Source organism: Arvicanthis niloticus, chromosome 11 (genome assembly GCF_011762505.2).
Source record: "Arvicanthis niloticus isolate mArvNil1 chromosome 11, mArvNil1.pat.X, whole genome shotgun sequence".
In the NCBI taxonomy this organism is placed as follows: domain Eukaryota; kingdom Metazoa; phylum Chordata; class Mammalia; order Rodentia; family Muridae; genus Arvicanthis; species Arvicanthis niloticus.
In genome coordinates, this window is record NC_047668.1 from 30,846,958 (window position 1) to 30,869,586 (window position 22,629).

The following is a 22,629-nucleotide window of genomic DNA, read 5'->3' on the forward strand; positions in this document are numbered from 1 at the left end:
TATCTTTTATATTTTATGACCACATAGACTATAAAAATGTTCTCTTTATGAAAGGCATTGTAGAGGATTCAAAATGCCAATGTGATCCATGAAGCACACACTTCCGTTGTGACCTGTGACCACCCTTTCATTATAATGCTGCCTTATAGTATGCCAATATTTATCAGTTATGAAGATGCTTTAATTTGAGGATTTCGCAAAAGACTTCAATAAAGTGAAAAGATACATTTGTTATTCAGGAGTTGGTCAGCAGCGCTTCCCAGTAGAGGGAAACTGAGTCACTCCCTAGACCCACATTTGTGAAGCTCAGTCCTTGAGCCAGATAATTACTTTCATTATTTAATCTCGAATACTAATTTAGGGCAACTACTAACAGCTGTGTCCCTGGATGCCTTCTCTTGACCAGAAATAGAATAAAATAGCACAGATGGTGACATAACACATTCACAAGGCTCATTTGGCTCTGAAGTCATTTAAAGTCTTTTCGATTTCCACGCAAAATGGAATGGGGGAGCTATTCTGACATCATTCTGCAGTGGCCATTTGCTTTTTTTTTTTTTTTTTTTTTTTTTTGACAACATGAGACACTTCAGCATGAATCTGAGGGACTTGATGACTGTTTTCTCTGCCTTTAGCATCACAGGGTATTGTAGTTCATTATAGCTCATGTTACAGAAAGACAGATACCTTGTCTGTTTTGTGTTTTAGCTTTATAGGAAATTCTGAAAATCCTTATCTTAAACAACCTCTTCCAGCTTTTCTCAATCAAATCTCATGGCTTCCCCACCCCCTTTTCCTCTGTTGTCCTTTTACATGACTTTTCTATAATACATTGGATATCCAGAGTTTCCATGGCTGTTGGGCTGCTAAACAGAAATGTGGAAGAAATGAAGCTTAGATCATGGCTTATTTTTCCCTCTTTAACTGACTTTGGCATCTGAAATACTTCAACTACTTTACAGATCACCATGTGCTCAACAGATCTATACAAATTTTCAGCAATATCTTGACTTCTGTTTTTAGTCTTCCAGAAAAAAAAAAACAATGAAAGCCTGGTACTATGTTTGCTTAGCAAAGATGGATCCTTGAAGTACTTTTTTTTAAAATAGAAAATTAAAAAAAAACCTTTAAATAATGTTTTCCCTGGACTATAAAATCAGGCATGCTCAGTATAGAAAAGTTGAGAACGTACAGAGAGCATAAGGGAGAAAATACAAAATTGTGTGTAATCATAACCACCAGAGATCTGATTAATGCATTAGTGTATTTATCTTTATTTCATATGCATTAACTGGTTTTCAAAAATAGGATTTTAGCATTGCTGTGATAAATGCTATTAAATACTTCTGAAGCTTGAATATTTAGGTATCAGATGACTATTATTACTTCATTTTACAATGAGAAGAAGTGCAGACACTTTGACATCAATATTTCACCCCTCATCAGTCTCTTTCAGAAAGGTAGATTCTCTTTTTTTTTTTTTTCACTTTAAAAAATATGTTTATGAATTCTTAGAGAATTGCAGGCATGCATACAGTATACTTTGATCGTATTAATCCTCTCTCCTCTCCCTAAATCCTCCCGGATCCATCTCCTCTCCCCTACCCATCCAAACTTCATGTTCTCCTTTGTTTATATTTTTATAACCCACAGAGCCCACGTTGTGTTGCCCACATGCATCGACACTAAGGCATTCAATAGAGCATGGTCAATCTACCAGGACCACATCCTTAAAGGAAACTGACTCTTCTTCCCCAAGAGGCCCTCAACAGTCCAAAGCTCACCAGACAGGAGTAGTGGCCTCATGAACATCCTCCCCATGTTTCGATGGTGACTAACTTGGTCTTGTGCATATTTTGTGCAGGCAGCTGCAGTTGCCGTGAGATTATGAGTAGTCAGAAGTCCTGTCAGGTCCAAAAGATGCTGCTTCACAGAAGTCCTCTGCCTTCTACAATGTTTCCTCCCCCTTTCTGTGATGCTGTCTGAGCCTTGGGGGAAGGGTATGTGTCATAGAAGGGTATGTGATATAGATGTCCCATTTGTGGCTGAGTGATCTGCTGCCAGCCATGTCACCTAGTGCTCTACATATCGTAGCTCTGCAATGGTAGGACTCCAACTGGTCACCATGGTGGACTGTAAACCCCTGCTAGAAAACGTGCAGCAGATGGTGAGCTCCCAGCTCTCAGCTTTGGATCTTTCAACAAGCCTCAGACACAGCGCTGCTCACTGCAGGCACTTGCTGTAAGTCTGAACTCAGCGGCAGGCAGCCCACATCCTGCCTGTCTTCACCACCACACCTGGGCATGCTTTGTTTGCTTTTCTGTATTGATGCCAAATTGTGTGACTGATAAGAAGAATTCCAGCATATTTTCCCACACTCTATTAATAGCCAATTAAATCACAGGATTACTCTGTGTATTGCTCTACTTAAACAGGGAAATCAATGGGCATAAAAAAACAATGTTTGATTGAACTTGGGGTTCAGCTTTTAAGACAAGAGTCTGCTGACTCTATGGTGCACAATAAATCTGCTTCCTGGCTGATTTAGTTTGGTGCTAGTAAGTGCTAGTACTGGAATGCAGATGGACAAACAGAGTCGTAGGAAAGCTACTAATTTGTGCACAGTTGCAGTTGTCATAAATGGGAGAGCAGAGAATCAAACCCAATTCAACATGGCTCCCTGATAAAGATGGTGGAGCTAGAAGCTCTCAGTAAGCAAAGTGCTTGCTTCTTTGGCACGAGGACCCAAGTTCTATCCATAGAACACATAAAGGAAGACATGTTGGTAGAGGCAGATGGATCCTTGTAGCTCAGTGAACAACCAGACTAGCTACTTGGTAAGCTCTTAGGGCAGTCAGAGACTGTCTCAAAAAAGAAAGAAAATAGAACGCTTCTGAGGCATGACACTTGAGGTTGTACTCTGGTTTCTAAACACATATGCATGTTACCAGTATACACACGAATACCCACACATGCATGCATGCGCACGCACGCGTGCGCACACACACACACAGACCACATATAGCACACACACTTAGTAATAGTGGCATGAGGTAACTTCTCTGAAGTTCGATGATTATGTAACCTCCTCAACCTAAATCCAGAATTCAAAAACTTATTTTAGAAATGAGTGTAAACCAGATGATTTTATCCTTGCCCCAGGACACTACATCTCCTACTTTGAAAGTAAGTAAGTTATCCACACCATCCACTTCCTGGTTTGGGCTGAAATTCTAGCCAAAGGGCATATAGCAGAGAGCCAATGTTGTCAATGGCAACATGTCCATGAGAAGCCTTTCTTTTGAGCCCTCTGCTTCTGCTCTTGTTCTGAACAGAAATAAAGCTTGAAGAGCTCATGACAAAATGCTGATGTCAGACCATCAGCAATTCAGTTACCAAATCATCCTTATCCCTTGTATGCACAGTAGTGAGCTTGGCTCTAATACAAATAAATGGGCATGTGATGCACTGATGAAGATGAACAAATGCATGCATGAGAAGACCGAGCAAGGAGGGCAATGCATGCTTAGTTCTAGGTGAATAATGGAGGGAAAAAGGAGACTAAAGAAGGATTGACTACAAGATGTGCAAGGATAAAGATGGATCAGAGACTGAGGGAACAACCAACCAATGACTGTCCCAACTTGAGACCCATCCCATATGAGAGAGCCAATCTTTGACAATATTAATGCTTGCTGACAGGACTCTAGCATAACTGTCTCTTGAAAGGCTTCATCCAGCAATAATGGAGGCAGATGCAGAGACTGACAGCCAAACATCAGGCAGAGCTTGAGTCTTGTGGAAGAAGTGAGAAAGCTGGAGGGGTCAAGGACCTCAAGAAGACCTACAGAGTCAACTAATCTGAGCCCATGGGGGCTCACAGAGACTGAACCACCAACCATAGAGCATACAAGGGCTAGACCTAGGCTCTCTATACATCTGTAGCAAATGTGCAGCTTGGTTTTCATGTGGGTCTCCTAACAAGTGGAGTGGAGACTGTCTTGGTCTCTGTTTCCTGCCATTTGATCCTCTTCCCTCTTCCTGGACTGCCCAGTTGGGCCTCAGTGGGAGAGGATGTGTCTTGTCCTGCTGGGAGTAAATATCCCTGGATGGGGTGGTACTCAAGGAAGGCTCACCTTCTTTGAGGAGAAACAGGGTCGGGGGAGGCAATGGGGAAAGGGATTTGTAAGAGTGGGACTGGGAGGAGAGGAGGGAGGGGGTCTGTGATTGAGATGTAAAGTGAAAAATGGAACTAGAAAATATCATCCTGAGTGAGGTAACCCAATCACAAAAGAACACACATGGTATTTACTCACTGATAAGTGGATATTAGCCCAAAAGCTTGAAATAGCCAAGATTCAACTAACAGACCACATGAAGCTCATGAAGAAGGAAGACCAAGTATGGATGCCTCGGTCCTACTTGGAAGGAGTGACAGAATGCTCAAGGGAGCAAATATGGAGACAAAGTGTGGGACAGAAACTCAAGAAGGGGCCGTCTGGAGACCATTCTACCTTGGTATCCGTCCCATGTGCAGTCACTAAAGATAGACGCTGATATGGATGTCAAGAAGTGCATGCTGACAGGAGCCTGATGTAGCTGTTTCCTCAGAGGTTTGCCAGAGTCTGACATATCCAGAGGCTGATGCTCGAAGCTAACCATTGATTTGATCAAGGGTTCCCAATGGAGAAGTTAGAGGACTGAAGGAGCTGAAAGGGTTGGTGGCCCCAAGGGGAGAGCAACAGTGCCAACCAAACAGAGCTCCCCAGGGTCTAAACCACCAGCCTGGGAGCACATAGGGAGGCACCCATAACTCCAGCTGTATACCTAGGGGAGGATGGCCTTGTTGGGCATAGGTGGGAGAGGAGATCCTTGGTCTCCTGAAGGCTGAACACCAAGCGGGGAAGAATTCGAAGGTGGGGAGGTGGAAGTGGGGGGTAGATGGGGGCACACCCTCATGGAGGTAAGAGAAGGGGGGATGGGATATGGGTTCCTGGGTGGTGGGGGGAATGGGGTAAGGGGATAAAATCTGAAATGTAAATATAATATCCAATGGGGAAAAAAGAAAAAGAAAAAAGAGAAATCACTATAATTAGAAGAGTAAGTATTGGTTAGTTCAAATATTAAATTCAGGCCTGGATTCAGTCACATGTCAAAGAGCTAAGATTGGAAGCTAAAAGTCTAGTTTCATAAGGGTTCAGTGAGGAAAGGGTAGCATCCTGTTTCTTCTTGGGAGTAGCTTTGTCATGCTAGATCAACAGTGCCAGGAACTAGAGACACAGCTCAGTTTATAGGGTATTTGCCTGATGTGCATGAAACCCTGGGTTCAATCTCTAGCATTATATAGACTAGCATCTACTTTGATGCCATCCCTTTGCCACTCTGAACAATAATCACGGCCAAGATCTGCTCAAGCTCTGTTACCTCCCTCAGGCTTTCTCTGATCACCTTTGCTTGCAGGGACCCTCCTTCTTCTTTAGTCTCCTACTTTTTTCCTTCAGAAGAATAGATTCTTAGAATTTGAATTTCTGGATCTTGATCTAAGATTTAATATAAATAGATATTTTTCAATCCTCCTTTTTTGCACCTTATACAAGTTCTGAAGCTACCGATTATTGACTCTTTCCTGAAACCCAGTTTCCTGTGCTCAATGGCATAGATTCCCCAGTTCTTTCCTCCCTCTCTGCTTCTCTCTTTAGCTCTTCAGATTCCTCCTCTGTGTAACCATTGGGGTTGAAGTTGCTTAGGCTTCCATTCCTTTTCTGAGGAGAACTAATGGTTTCACATTATGAATGACAATTTTGTATCCAGACAAAGGTACTAAAATGGAAGTTATGACCTATGTTGTAGTACTTTGTTAGATGGTGACTAAGCTAAAGGCCTTTGCCTTTTCCAAGTAGTGAGTTTTTTACCTGTCAGATTCTTAAGCTAAATTCTATTTCCTTGTTCTAATAATTACAGATGTGTTTCTGTTCTCCTCTCTTTTAGCCACAATCAGATAGATACAAGTTCAGAACCTCTCTAATTATATCAGATGATGTGAAGGTCTTGGGAACAGGCCTGATTTTCTTCAAATAGGTAATTTTTTAATTAAATAGTTTGATTTTTAATCTCTTAAAAGGAAAATTGGTGATATAGGCCACCTGGCAGTAAATTACTTCTTCACTTCAACAATGAGGAGATGAACCACCAACAGATTCTGACCAGAGAGTCAGCCATGAAGTTCAGAGAGAGAAACTGCATTAGGAAAATGGAAGTGATTATATATATATATATATATATATATATATATATATATATATATAAGAATGACAGGACATGTTGGACTCATATTTTAGATTTTATAATTCTGCTGTTTTATTTCACAAATTTATTGAGGGAACATAGTCCTCAAACTTAATTAGTAATGGCAATAGTTTGATATTATTGAAAATAATTTGAATAGATCACAGTCCAGTCTTTCAGGAGACAGACATTAAAGCCTTTTTCCTTTATGTATCTTTATGTACCTTTATGCACAATACCAAGTCATTGTGAACACTGATTAGGTTATGTACTCATCAACTGGGTTCCCAGCTTTATTTTGAATGTAGCCATTGAAAGAGATTTTAAGATCTTCCTTGTTTGTAATTTTTTGAAACTTTTCTTGTATTTATGCTCAAAAATATACGGGTTTAATTTTAAGAGATTATTTTACAATTCTTCACAAATGATTCTTGCTTGTTTTCTTATGCAGTATAAAAGAGATTTTATCTAGTATGCCCTTTTGTCAGTGATCCACAAGAAATAATACATTCTGTGAATGAGCTATGTGCTTACATTTCAAATAGTAGTTTATGATTTGGGGTAGATTTTTCCATGGCAGATTGAAAGAAATTAGCACTGTCTGATGGTCAGTGGACATTAATTTCATTTCAGATGATTGAATAAAGGCTAAACAGGTTCTGACAAACTCACCTAAGTGCTGCCTCTCCAAACATATGCACCCTCTGTATTCAAAAGCCAAAATGATGACATTAGAAATACCATACAATTAATGTGTTTTTGAACAAAAATAAAATATCAACTAAAACTCACTTGGGGCAGAGCTAATCTCAGTTACTTATTTTTTTTTTCTCTTTTGTTGTAGACTGTTATCTCTGAAAAACGAGAAATCAACTACCAGAAAACATGCTACGAACTCAGGGCTTTTGCTATAGGAACAAGAGCATGTCTGTGGGCAAACTTTCCCATTCTGTATGTAGGTCAACAGTTATCAGTTGATAAAATGCTTATGGCTACAGTTTCTCATACTGAATGGCTAAAGTGACATTGATAATGGAAGTGATGGTTAAGAGTCCATTAGAACACTCCTGGGCACCTGTGAAAGTTTCTGCTCCAAAGATTCAACCCTCTGTGCTAGCATGCAGTGCCCCAGGACTTGCTGATTCATGCCTGTCACCTATCCATGGCTCCAAGGTGTTATCATGTCTTGAATTGTGTAGGTTTTGATCATTTTTTAAAAAGTCTTTAACATGCAGGCCACTATTTAGAAGAACTCCATTTCAGTCAAGAAGCCCTTCAGAAATCCTCAGATGTAGGTGTTTGTCACTATCTGATTCATTTATTGAGCTTGTCACACACACACACACACACATACACACACACACACACACACACACACACACACACACACACACACCACAATGCTAGTAATTTCAGGGTGAATGGTACTGTCTGTGTTTTACAGAAGGCGCTCTCGCTAACTGAACCTCCACTTTTTTCACTGTATTGTCAACTATTTCCTTTTGCAGATGTCAATAATGAGGTAAAATATAGAATCTAATAGCTGTTTGAAGTTAAAATAAACAAATATACCAACAACCTGAGAGCTTCATGATTCAGCTACAATATTCTAAGTTAGTTTTTAAACGCTTATGTCAACTGTTTGAAATCCAAGTTTAGTTTCTTACTTGTGTATTTGAACAAAGATTTAATTTTGGTATTGTATATTGTAGGAATTATTTCATAAATATCACTCATCTTATTTAGTACTTGATGCAGAAATTGGTGCAGCTTGAAATTTCAGTGAATACCTCTTGAATGATTAGGTAACAGATGGGTTTCTTTAGGTTCTTGTCCACCACACTCTGACTGAAAGCAGAGCCTGCCTCTAGACTTACAGTGCAAGAGGAAACTGCTTTGACGGTCCCTAGCTGGAAGATGTTCCCTGATCTGCCTGCATCCGAAGTTCAGTTAATTCTATGTGGTATGGGTCCCCTTTGGCTTTCCCATGCCCATTCAAAGACACATTCACCTAATGTTTGAAGTTGTTTACCATGCTATACTTATCCAATTCCCATACTTGTTCTTTTATTTATCAAATATCCATTGAGGGCCTATTATTCACCCACAATTGTAAGTTTCAGGGGCATAGCTGTGAAAACATATGGAAAAAAACCCCTATCTGTAACAGTTTTCAGTCCAGTTGGGAAGTCAGACACTGGAAGAGTCAGTTACTGACATGTGTGGTATGTGAGAAGGTGAGGACTACAGTGAAACACATCTCAAGGGATTAAAATTTCCAGGAGACAGAAACTCCCTTTGCCCAACTTAAGTGAAATGATATAGTTGTACATATACATGGAGTTAGCAGGGAAGACCTAACCAAGATGACAACTTGCTTTAGAGCAAGCAGGATGCTACAGAGTGCTCCCCTCGTTATTTTTAATTGAAATCCAAAATACTGCAAGCTTGCTGCATGCTGTCAGCAAGATCATGGGTAAGTCATTCATACCTACACAGGAGCTCATAGCTTCCGGCTTTCTAGAATGTGTGCATCTGTATCTGCTGTGTAATGTTACAGCCAGTTCAAGTTACTTCAGCATAATCCATGCCCAGTTCTGGGCTACACCACCTTCTGTTGCTGAGCTTTCATCTTGCTACTCCAGCCATCCATTTCCTAGTGGGACTGAGAGAGAAGGAATTTTTAGTGGTACATTGAATCCTGTGGCTATTATATTATCTATACATCTTTCACCAAAGTACCAATGAGCATTTATTAGGATGCCCCAGATAATATTCTGAGCTCACAATCTAGTGTCTGGTTTCATGCCCTCAGTGGTTCTGCATGGGCAAGTTTCAGGATCTTTGCCAACTCTAGCATCAGAACACCAAGGGCAGAAGGTTAACTTTGCCAAGATTTAGAGTCCTTGTTGGGTCATCGAGTCCAAGCAAGAGACTGAACTACAGGGCCTCACAAATTACCTCTAAGATAAACATTTATGTGGGAATACTAACAACTTTTATAGAGTTTGGGAAAAGGTGAATGATCACAGTTCCCAGGGGGTTCAGACAGCCAGTGCAAGTCATTTAGCACAGTAAACAGTGAAGACATTTTCAACTAACTATAGCAGAATACGATGCAAATAAGAAGTTACGAGTTAGGTTAGAACACTTTGTGATGCAGTTACTCACACACAGATGCCTGGTTTGGAAACTAGAGAAGCCATTATGGGAAACAGTGCCTCACAAACTTCAAACAGGACTACCAGATGATAAGGCTGTGTTCTGTTTTCTCTCTAAAACAGAAAAGCAAGTGTGGTGAAGCCACACCTGAGCTCCTCTGTCGACTGCAGCCTTGTTTGTCATAGCCAAGGGATAGCAAAGTGTCTGTCATCCATTTCATGGCTAAAGAAAACTAACTTGGCACATATGTACTGGAATAGTATTCTGCTATAAAAGAATGAAGTTCTGCAATTAGTTACAGCATGGATAAGTCAGGGATTAGTGTGTTAAGTGAGATAGACACTGTCTAGAAAATAGTGTGATATCCTCAAACTCTCATATGAAGCAGAAAAACACTAAAAACAAATGCAGCTTAAGAATAGAATGGTTGTCACCAGAGACTTGAGAAAAGAATAAAAGAACGAAGAGAGAAATAAAGGTTGCTCAGCGACTTCCAAATTATAGTTTGGTAGGAGCAAAAAGTCTCAACATCTGCCATACAGTAGTTTGAATGTAGATAATAGTTAGAAATTGAATATGTTAAACATATAAGAGAAATTATTTGGGAATGCTAATTATTTGAGGGGTGAGGCATATTTATTCTGATTCAAACATTGTACAACCTATACACTTATTGAATCTAATTATATTGATAAATCTAGAATAGTTATTTAAATGCACTATTAATATATAATAGTGATGCATACATTTGTGGATATGTATACATATGTGTGTGTGTGTAGATTTGTTAACATTTGTTAACAATGGGTGCTGCTTATCAGTAGCCATCTATTGCATCTTTTGAGATATGTCTTTTTCTGGGTACCTGGGACTCAATGATTAAGATTGGCTACTTCGCAGTAAGCCAGAGAGGCCAACCTGCCTCTGCCTCCCCAGTTCTGAGAGATTAGAAGTTTGTTGTGTGGCCAGCTTTTTATGTCATGCTAGAAACTGAACTCAGTTCCTCATGTTTGTTTCCAAGAGCTTTGCTAACTAATCTCTCTCTCCAGCCCATGATATAAAATTTTGGTATCAATTAAAATTAAATTTGAATTAAAAATGATTCTTTATAACATTACTAAGTAATCTGTATTCTTTCAAGTTTACACCAAGTGAATGCTAAGCAAAGCAAAGAACAATGATTTAGTTGGCATCCAAATTACGTTAAAGTTCCTCATGAACTGTGCTGAACTTATTAAGGGGAAGCATTGTAAACAAAAAACTGAATAGTAACATGTATATTCCATGAAATAATTGTGCCTCTAATCACCAACCTAGTTCTAATCATTTAAAGGGGGGAGGCAATTTTAGTGAAAGTTTCAAGGATACAAGCCAGTGATTAGGTTATGTCTGATTTTGATTATAAATTTAGTGATAAAAAGGGAAAATTATTTCCAGAGAAGAAACTTCACATAGAAGAAAAGGAGTTGAACTTCTGATAAGGTTGTGTAAGTCTAGGAATAAGTGCCAGAAATTATTCATTCAACTAGCCAATCTATCAATAATTCAATCAATAAATGGCTTGATATCCTGACACTGAATTTGGTGGTATTTTAGTCCTTGGGAGCTCAGGAGGCTGCTGCAAGGGGATCATGAGTCTGAGTTAAGCCTGGGATATATAGAGTCTCTGTTGTATCAAAAAAAAAAAAAACCTAAGAAAAATATACATAAATAAATGATAAGACATGGTCAGGAATTTTTCAAAATATATGCAAAATATTAGTCTCTAGGACTAATTTTGGTTAACAGTCAGATGAAAGTCTAGCTGGCTAAGTAATTTTAGGAAGACTCAAGGTAACATATTTTTTTTTTTGCTTTGTTTTGTTTTGGGACAAAGTTTTACTGTGAAACCTGGGCTGGCTTGGAACTCAATATATGGACCAGGCTGGCTTCAAGATCATGGACATCCTCCTGCCTTTGTCTCCCAAGAGCTGGTATTAAAGACATGTGCCACCACATCTGGCTCTGATGTTTAATTTACTAATGTATTAAAATTTTTCTCATAATATGGAATACTGTTTCCTAAACTAATCTATCAGATTTGACTCTTTCTTTCATGAAGAATGGACCAGTACTCCACAGCATGTATTGTAGGAAATATTCAAGAGTGATAGACAAGCTCTACTGAACACCATAGAATATTTTTTTAGAATTTAGAGAAAATGTGACTTCCCTTAAAAGATGAGGGGTTGAGTTGAGCCTCCTACCCCCTATAAACAACCCAGCATGGGGATTGTCTTAGTTAATGTTTTACTGCTGTGGACAGACACCATGACCAACGGACAACATTTAATTGGGGCTGGCTTACTGGTTCAGAAGCTCAGTCCATTATCATCAAGGTGGGAGCATGGCATAATGCAGGAGGCATAATGCAGGAGGAGCTGAGAGTTCTACATCTCATTCCAATGGCAAACAGGAGAAGAATGGCTTCCAGGAAGTTAGGACAAGGATCTTAAATCCTGTACCCACAGTGACACACTTCCTCCAACAAAACCACACCTATTCCAAGAAGGCGATAGATCCCAATAATGCTACTTTCTGAGTGAAGCATAATCAAACACCCCAGAGACTATTATTTATTAATAATCAAATGTGAGAGTTGGCCAAAATGTTAGCCACGTACCTGTCAATTTACAGATGATGTGAAATATCTAATAATGAGTTAAATATGTAACCACCTGATAATTAAAACTCCCATATGGTTTATCTCATTTTGCTTTGTTTGGGCATTATATTTTGTATTATTAGTCCCTTGATTATTTTTTATTTCAATTTTTGTGTTTTTATGTATGTATGCTTCTCTTTGTTTTCATGTAATTATTTTATTAACATAAAGTTTGGTGAATAGTGAGGTGAGGAGGATTGGGAAGAATTGAGGAAAGGGAAAACATGATAAGAATATATGGTATAAAGTTATTTTTCTAAGAAAATCACCTCTATATAGATATGAGATTGAGCCTTTTCCAAATACATAGACACCCACTATTTATGTCACTAATGTCATTTGTTGACACCCTGGCTTGTCTGCCTTTGTCAGCTCTAAGCAACCTAGAGTTCTCTGTTATGTGGTACAGATTTAACCTCCCTGCCAGCCACACCTGTAAGCTTGCACAGATTACATAAATGCCAGTCACAAGCCAAGCAATGCAGATTTGAATAAGACATTTGCATCAATCTCTTCTCTTTGCTGAAGTTTATACCTTTCACCCATTGACATTCTCTTGGAAAATAGAGCCTACTTGGTCATTTTCTATATAAAATGCTGTCCTGAGAACTTGAGTGGCTCAGAGTTTCATGCTGAGGTCACCATCATGTCCCAGCCAAGCCCTTGTACTACAGGTTGGGATTTGAAAATAGTGTGCAGGGATTACCCTCATGTTACTTCACCCACCATGTGATCCTCTTAAAAAAAAGTAATGTTGTGATTTATTACAGTAAACAAGATAAGTCCACATATCACCCTTATTCATGTGTTATTTCCCAGCTACCAGCTGTGTGTGTGTGTGGTGTGTGTGTGTTTGTGTGTGTGTAACTGTGGGCATGGGTATATGTGTGTATACACCTTTTTATGTAGCAATGTGTCTTTTAATAGGTCCTTTGTAGAACTTTGGCAATTTGGAATTAGATGATCAATCATAAGGCCCTTGGTTTGAGCTAAGAGTGCCACATTCTTATTTGTTCAATAAGTTAAATGTAAAACCAACAGCTCCAAGATTTCTTTGGAGGAGGGGAATGTGTCAACAAGTTTTTGAGTAGTTTTTGAGACAGCAGTCTGGAAGTTCACTGAAAAAGACTAGAGACATTTAGATCCTAACACTTTAATACTTATATGAGAAAGTGTAGTGAAGATGACTTGATGTTTTTGTTTTAAAACTTCTACTATCACAGTATTTAATTATGGGGATGGGATTTGAGACTCATGCTCACATCACACAGAGCCTGTTTGATTGGTAAGATGAAGACCAGGAAATCTATGAAGTCAGCCTCAAAAGAGTTCTCCTTCAATGTAGTATGGAAGGATCAAAGTCCCGAGAGCAACTAATTCCATATTGAAAAAAACAACTGTTCTAACATTAAGGAGTCATTTCTTCCAAGTAATTGTCTTCCCAAGTTTAGCTTCAGGAAGAGGTGGAATAGAATGTCCAGTGCAAAACTCCAAGTCTGTATACATGTGTGGCAAGTACATTTTGATCTTCCTGGATGCTGGTCTATTTTCACACTAGCAGCTCCTGTTACTTCTCATAATAAACATTTTGCTGCCTCACCACAAAGGGAGAGGAGAAGACAAAGCAGGACACTGAAGCTGAGAAGGAGAGGTTGCCCTTGGTGTGTTTTAGTAAAATCAGCACATAACCTTCACAGTGTTCTCGTCTCAAATCACAGTGCATTGAAGAATTTCGAGAGTCGTTGGCTTGGGATTAAGTACCAAGGGTTTGCATGTAAAAGAGCATGGAGGAAAATAACATGACTCAGGTCACGTAGACTTTCATGTTACAAAGGTAAGAGCAACATAATGAGAATATGTTGAATCTACTTTTGCTTTTACAGTAGGCTAATCACACTGAGCCTGAACTACCCAGTGCATTACGGACTGTTGTGCATTTCAAACTCTGTTAGAATGACCTTCAGGTCACCAAAGAGAGTCATCAGGATATGTATCACACTCTAGTAGCACTTAACCTAACTCTGCCACTTGCAATATTGTTAGGGGAAAGGAAAATATTGAAAAGTGTCTATATAAGACAAATCACTCTGATACAAATATTTACTCACAAGATCTGTGGAAAATGAGCCACTCCAGAGACCATTTGTTCTATCCTGATGCAGGGCTATAGGAGCAACACTGCACTCTCAGCAGCCTGGACATAGACAGCAAAGAGGCATGTTGACACACAGACAAGCATTCAAGAATCTAGTTAAGATCTGTACCTGGCACAAGATGGGGCAGGTTGTATTCACCATGAAAGCATGTGATAATGGGTCATGGAAAATACAGTGTGGGTTACGAGAAGCCAGGGGAAGTTTCTTGATTTCCATTGAAAGCACAGTTTCTAAACACTTGTCCTGTGTACACCCACACAGGTCCCACAGTCTATAAAGGGATCATTTAGGTCAAGCAAAGGGAAACAGCATGCTTCTGCACTTAATCATTCCTTACAAATATTTGCTTTGTACTTACTTGTTCCAGGTACCGTTTCTATGTCCTGCAGACACAGGAGTGACAAGAAGTTCCCACGGAGAGTATCATGACTAAGTGCTCACACTTTTAGTGCGAAGCAGTTACTCTTTCGAGCATTCTTGTGCTTAACCCAATTAACTTCCATAAAAATACCTTTCAGGGGGCCATAACCCTCATTTTATAGGCAAGAAAACAGGCCCTAGAATAACCAGAACAGTGTGACGATGCAAAAGTGGTTTGCCATCCTGTCTTTGGATACTGGGAATGGATAGGTGTGTTTGGAAGGTGTTCAGGCATATGACACAGAGGATGGAAAGCTACCAATCTTCTGATAAAGCCAGAGGTGTTTTGCTTGGTGGCACATACAGGTTATGTAGCTTCATCCTGTAACATGTTACAGAGAATGCAAAACACTGCAGGGTCACTACTGGTTAAGTGGAAAGAGCAGGAATGGTTGAAGTCTAGGGACTCATACTGCACTGTTATAGGAAGAAAACAAAATCAGAAAGCAGAGAGTTGAAAATTATTTTTCAAATCTGCCTCTAAGAATCTTGGACACATGCCTCTGTGTCCATTCAATTTTAAAAGTTAAAATTGCACTTATTTATCAAGGCAGGCCTGTGTCTGGCTCAGCGACTCAGTGAAGAGAGGAAGTAGTTTCTGCTCTTTAAAAAATCCTCATGGTATGTTGAGCATGTGCTTTAGAGAAGTTTTTCACATCCTTTTTTATGTTTGAGAAAAGGAAAAAAGAGCCAATGTGGCAACATCATTTGAATTTCACATCCTATTTCACAGAAGTTTTTAGTTCTTGAGAGTAAAAAAAAAATGACTTTCTTGAGTTAATTTAAATTGACTGATCATATGACGTAGACAAGTGCTTTTGCTTTTTCTATCCATCACTATCACATAGACACAGGTGTCATCATGTAATGGCAATGATCAACTTGGTCTCTCCCCTTTCAGTTATATAATATATACTATCTTAGATTCCCTGCTGATTACTCTAGAAACTTCCCTCCCCAGAATGCCCACAACATGCTAAATAGGTCAACGTCCTACCCAGAATCGGCTGGGTCCCTTGATGTACACAGGAGTCATTCAACTTTTACAACAACCAGAGGAGGGAAGTCTTGATATACTAACAAAGACAAGCTTGGGGACCAATAGAAAAGCATTGCTCCACTTTCTATTGTGATATTTTTCACACATTTTCCAGATAATGGAACATCAAGGCAGGAGTAACAGACAACTTGCAAGGAGAGATGGCAGCTTCTCTCATCCCTCCAGGAGCCATGGATTTATGGCTACTTCATCTTTCCAAGCTACTTCCTATTTCAAAGAGAACACTGTGGACTGCCCAGTCCCTTTGCCAATATGCTTCTAGTGGGTTTGTCCTAATGTGGTCCAAAATACGTGTAAGCTAGTGTAATTCATCATCAGTCTTGAACTGGGAGAAAATATGCAACTAGGAATCACAAACATGATTGATTGCATATACTCCTTACAATAATTCTACAAAGAAAGAATATTATCTCCATGAGCCAGTCATGTCTAAAAGAGCCAACTAATACATATATGTGTGTGTGTGTGTGTGTGTGTGTGTGTGTGTGTGTGTGTGTATGTACATGGAGAGGACCTGACACACATTAAGCAGTCATAACTTAAAAATCCATGTTTAGCTCTCTTTCCACTGTGTCACAGTGTCTTCTTGGTAAATAAACAAAATTCAACAGTCTTTATTGAAGTCCATTTTAAAACATTATTTAGGAGACCTTGTATTTATATGTTTTAGAGTTTTATTCCTGGAAAATACATACTCCAATAACTCAGTAATCTCAAATTCAGACAAATTGCTATTCAGTTGCATTGTGAGGACTGGTTTATGTCCCTTTAACTACTGGGTAGTTAGTAGTCTCGTGTGGTATAGGTGTGTAGAAAGGCATTTATCTGGTTGACTGTAACCACAAATTTGTAACCACTGAATTTATGGGCGAGTTATTGAGTTATAAAAGCATCCATGCCTGAATAAAATACAAAACAGCATTTCACTGTTTTAAAATATGAAGAAAGCACCATACTTCTCTGTAATTCCACATTATGAATGACATTAATTGTGCCTTTCATTGTTCTTATATATCCATGCACACCCCATAGCAAAGCAGTCAAACAAGTGTTTGTCGGTGGCCTGAGATGATTTCTTAACTTTAAACCACCTAGTCAAATAAATGTGTAGACATTTTTTTTTATGCAAGGAAGACAAGCTATCTGAGAATTTTTTCTTTCCTGGTTTGTACTGTCTACACAGTAAGCTATCTGAGTACACGAGTTTACTTGTGTAGAGATTGCAATAAAAATGTAAGAACATTTGCTGAATTGAGAAAAATTAAGATCATAGATTTGACTTCACTATGAAAAATAGTGTTATGGACTCAGAGGTTGTAAAATAGCTTTACATATGTATAAATATGCACATAAACACACAAATGGTCTAGGTTTGTTGGGAAGCTCCGAGTCCACCTTCTTTTGCCCCCTTTCCCCCCTGTCTCAATGAATAATATGGAGAATGATGAAGAAATCTACCTAATATCAACTTCTGTCCCCTGATCATCTGTACAATAGTAAACTAGCACATAACCCGTGCACACACATTATACATTAAACACATGAGCACCCATATAAACACTATACACATGGACATTCATGCATGCATACAACAGTTTTGAGGGAAAATAACAATAGTCTCATTTCTCAAATTATATTTATATACCAAAGGGAATGCTTTTTTACTTAGCCTCTGGATTAAAGATACTCAACAAAAAATCATTAGGTTTGGTAGAACAGAGGCAGGCAGCTAATACAACTTTTCAAAGTTGCATAGGGATGGAAGCTAGATGCTTAAATCCAAGACTTCCTGCTCTAAGACAAGGGGTTGTTGGGAAGCAGCTGTAAGTTGGGAACCATAGCACAGCTGTCTATGGGAGTAGATCATGCTAAAGGGACCGAGCAGAAAGAGGCCAGAGGTGGTGCTTCCTAAACTTGCCTCTTCTGCTAATTTACTGGAGAATGTGGCAACACTATATAATGGAAATCACCTAGATTCATGAATAGCCCTGTTGCTGGGCTTTGATAATTAGTCTTCAAAGGTCCACGTGTTTTGGGCTTGGTCCTCAGATTGGTGCAGTTGGGAGATGATGGAACATTTGAGAGATAAGGTCTAATATGAGACATCCTCTGAAAGGGGACTGTGGGGCCTCAGCACCTTCCTCTTTATCTTTGCTTTTCATCTCTTGGCATATTCTGTTACATGCTTCTGCTATTATGTACTACTTTGCCAGAGACCTATGGGATAGGGCCCATAGGATTTCTTGTATATTTTGGGTTAGTAGCTTTTTGTATTTTGCATTTTCTTTGACAGTTGTGTCAATGTTTTCCATGGTATCTTCTGCACATGAGATTCTCTCTTCCATCTCTTGTATTCTGTTGGTAATACTTGCGTCTATGACTCCTGATTGTTTTTTAAGTTTTCTATCTCCAGGGTATTCTCCCTTTGTGATTTCTTTATTGTTTCTACTTCCATTTTTAGATCCTGCATGGTTTTGTTTAATTCCTTCTCCCGTTTGGTTGCATTTTCTTGCAATTCCTTAAGGGATTTTTGTGTTTCCTCTTTAAGGGTTTCTATCTGTTCTTTGAGAGTGTTATCTATGTCTTTCTTAAAGTCCTCTATCATCATCATGAGAAGTGATTTTAATTCTGAATCCTGCTTTTCTGGTGTGATGGGGTGTTCAGGGCTTGCTATGATGGGGGAACTGGGTTCTGATGATGCCATGTAACTTTGGTTTCTGTTGCTTAGGTTCTTGCGCCTGCCTTTTGCCATCTGGTTAAATCTAGAGGGGCGAGCGGCAGAAGGGGAGTGCTAGCGCTGGTTATGGGTTCTATGGATCCCCCAGAATGTGTCTGGAGGTATCCGGGGTGCACTCACCCGCAGGCCTCAGACCTGAAGAGGGGCGAGTGGTGGAAGGGGAGTGCTAGCTCTGGATATGGGTTCTATGGATCCCCCAGAATGTGTCTGGCGGTATCCGGGGTGCACTCACCCGCAGGCCTTAGACTGGAAGAGGGCTGAATAAAAATTTTTAATAAAGGTTGATTGGCAAATACTTTCTTTCATCCTGCAGAATGTCTTTTTATCCTATTGATTGCTCTGTCAGCTATCCATAAGCTTCTGAGTTTGATGAATTCCATCTGTTTGGGTTTCCTGCTGTTGCTTATGTATTGAGGATTCCTCATTTTAAAAAGAGTTTCTTTTTATCTGTGAATTTTATGTCACATGCATTTGCATGTGTATTCTTTGGCATGGGGGCCAAGGGCCATGATCTAGGAATGAAGACCTAACTAAGCATTTTCTGTCTGTAAAACTTGGAGATTTTATTTTATTTTCTTGAGTATTAATACATTTGCAATATGGAAATAATAATACTCAAGCTATAGGGTTTCCAGATAAGTGAAGTGAGATTATACATAAAAGCTCTCTTTTAGCCACAAATCAAAATTCAAATATAACTCATTGTCAGTCACTCAACTTCAGGCTTATTAAAAAATAAAAACAGGAAATATTTTCTTAAATTTAGGAGGAATTCTCTTTTGACAGCAATGTCTGGATGTACATATTTAAAAATATTTTGTGGTTTCTGAAGGTTTTTGCTCTTCTGCATTGGGTTAAAGAAAAGACAAATTAGTCATCTGAGAATGCCCACACAATTCTTTTTTTGTAGGTCAAGATGGAGACATGTTAATGGAGAAAAGATATCATTTATTTACAAACATTTCAGTTAACTGAAGAGACACTGTGGCTTAGTTAGCTGAACTCAGAGCTTCCAGAGGTCACTGTGTGTAGGAAAAACATAAGTAGTCGTCAGAATTAATCATACTGACGCCTGTTTGTCTGATATTTTTAAAAAATATTGTGGGAAGCTTACAGCAATAAAATTTGGTGATCAAGTGTGCATGAGCGTACACGCATGTGCATGCACTTTATAATATGTGGCTTACTTGCAGTGAGGTTTTGGCTAAATTCTCTTCTCTGAAGTTCTGAGCAAACAAAGTTTTCAAACACACACACACACACACACACACACACACACACACACACACGTGATTTGTACCAGTAGTTTGTTAAAAAAAAAAAAGACGTGACAATCATTTTAATATTCATACATGTAGTGACATGTCAGAACATCATTGTAAATTAAGAGTATTTAACCCAGGGAAGCTCACAAATGGTGATATGGGACACCAGAATTTGGGGAAAACAGTTGTACTCCCTGTTTTCTAAATAAATATATAGCATGATTTAATAATTGGACACGTAATACTTAATAAGGGTGCTTCAGGTAACAGAATATGAGTTTTGCCATCAGAAATGAGAAGACAGAATTCAAGGACATAAATGAAAACAGCACAGCCTTTTTATTTTAAAAATATAAAACGCACAGTCTTTTGGGAATAAGAACAAACATTACAACCACAATTAGCACTTGGAATTCCAAATGTCTAGGTAGCAGTTTCACTTAAACAGATGCTCGAGACAGAACAATGGTTTACAGTGCTACATTTATCATTCATCACGAAAACAAAGGAGTCTTAAAACCTCCTTGAGTTACAACAGTTGTGGAGCCTCTATCTCTATGGGGCCTCTACACGGGATGTTGCAATGGCTGACTCCACAGCACATTCCAAAGAAAGTTGTGAAAATAAATGCTGTCTGGTAAGGCATTCCTTGTGCATAGAAGAGTTTACAGTCTTGTCGGTTGTTTACTAGTGAGAAAAACCTGTATAATTGCCATTTCTAATTCACCTTGAGTGAGTGACTTCTATTGCAGGCATTCTTATAAACAGTGACTCAGCCTGTTGGTCGTAAAAACAGGCAGTTCAGTTCTTTGGGGCATATTTTTCAGTTCTCAAAAATACTCAGTGTCTAAACTGTACTAGGTGGCTACCAGATAAGTACACATTTATTCCTTAATTTTAAAGCCTGCTATCTAAAGGTCTCCATGAAATGTTGTTGCTTCTAAGAAGTGGAAACAGAGATGAGTGATGGTCAGAAGAGAGGCTGGCTGTCTTTGGAGAGTTATTTGTCATTACTAATCTTCATACCAATAACTGTAAAACATTATTCTCAAGGATAAAACACATAGTCCTAAATTATTATTTCATACTTCATAATGAAGCATACTTAGAAATACTCACTTTAACATTTTGAAATCCCAGCACAGAGTTTTCCTCATCTGAAATGTCTCAGAAGACCAGCTTTAGAACTCACATCTTGTTACATTTTACACACTTGCATATAAATAATTCGCTCTTTTGGAAGCCAGACAACCACTCCAAGCAATGACAAAGAATCATTTGTTTCATATATATCTTGAACATGTAGGGTATACGATATTTAATATGCAGTAGTTTTCATAATTTGTGTGAAGCAAGTTCGAGCACACTGACCTACTAAAGGTGTCACGGTCATCTCCTGTAAGGATTATTTGTTACTGGGCATCTGCATCATTCCTCACTTCAAATGTCAATGTTACTGATAAAGTTGTTCATTTGCACATAAGTGAAAATAAGTGATGTGCCACTTATGCAGCAGAGACAATATTGTGTTGGAGACCACTAAACTGGGTCTCAGCATCCTGAGGTCAGCAGGACCTTAAGAATACCCTCTCCCGGGTCACCAGTGGAAAGAGAGCAGAGGGCTTTTGGTCTCCATCTGTGCTCCTAGGTTGTGGTTCAGAGGTCAGATTCTGGGTAGTTTTCAAAAGGGGGATGGCATCAGACATAGATGAGGAACAGAAAGTGGATTCCCTGAGGATGAAGAAATATCCCATTGGATTCTTTGTTAAATGTTTCTGGCAGAGACATCTACCTCATGAGCAGTGGTCTTCATCTTAACGTTTCTCCTTTAACAGAAAAACTGACATGATTTCTCATTCTTTTATGGTTGTGTAACTGATCTAGTCCTTTAATAGGCCCAGCACACATTCTCACCAGGTTTTCCTGAGATGTTAGCACCACCATGACTATTATCACAATCGCTTTGACTTTGAACCACTTTGTTTATTTTCCCAGCAGTCGGTGAGTGGACTGCTGAAGCCCCGTTTTCCGTGTTAACATTTTGCAGAGTGTCTGGCTTTTCCAGGCTACTGATGTACTTTAGAAGACTTTTATTTTTGTACATAAAACGAGATTAGAAATCACTTGTTTTCTTACCTGATATTCTTTCAGAGTAGCGATGTGATCTCTAAATGGAGCTGTAGGGCGCATCGGGCTGCCTGCTGTGTGCCCTTGCTGTGTCCGGAGTGCTGGCAACACACTATCTGACACTTTTCATAACCTCCCTTGAAAACATTCCCCACGCATGCGCATGCATCTCGCCTCTGCTGTGAGTCTACTGTTAAAGAAAGCACTTTGATGTCCACTCTGCATTGATGTAGGATTCCTTGGTGACATCACTGACCTCACAAAGTCATATTTGAGGCAAAGGATATGGGATAGAGATTATTTTTTTTGCAGAGAATTTCAGCTGGATGGCAAACAAAACAAAACAAAACAACCCCCCAAAACCCAAAACACAAAAACAAAACATAATATCAAACTCCTGCAGCCCTCATCCATCCCAACTGTCCTGCAGCGAACACAAGCTGTGGATACAAAATGTTTGTGAAACCAACAAGGAGAGAGGTCACTGGTGATCTAGGAGTCTTTGTAAACACAGTAAAGGGGTGGTGAGAACTTTTACTTCTCAGAAACAGGAAGGAGGCAAGCTTTTACTCCCATCACAGTTCTATACACTGATGCCTGTGACCTTACCATAGCCTGGCTCAACCTCTTGCTCTTTTTTCAGTCTTACAGGAGCTGTCTGAAGAGGTTTAGTTGATATCTTTCTGGGGCAAAGTCTCCTAGAGTGTGTATTC

At 39.2% G+C, this 22,629-nt stretch overlaps 1 long non-coding RNA gene across 1 annotated transcript; it reads right to left on the bottom strand.

Annotated features, from left to right (window-relative positions):
- Positions 1-20,112: 20,112 nt before the first annotated feature.
- On the bottom strand, positions 20,113-22,318 carry LOC143443961 (uncharacterized). Its single transcript, XR_013113419.1, has 2 exons — positions 21,926-22,318; positions 20,113-21,520 (listed from the first exon to the last, which is right to left on the bottom strand). It is a non-coding gene; the product is annotated as an uncharacterized LOC143443961 (long non-coding RNA).
- Positions 22,319-22,629: the final 311 nt, after the last annotated feature.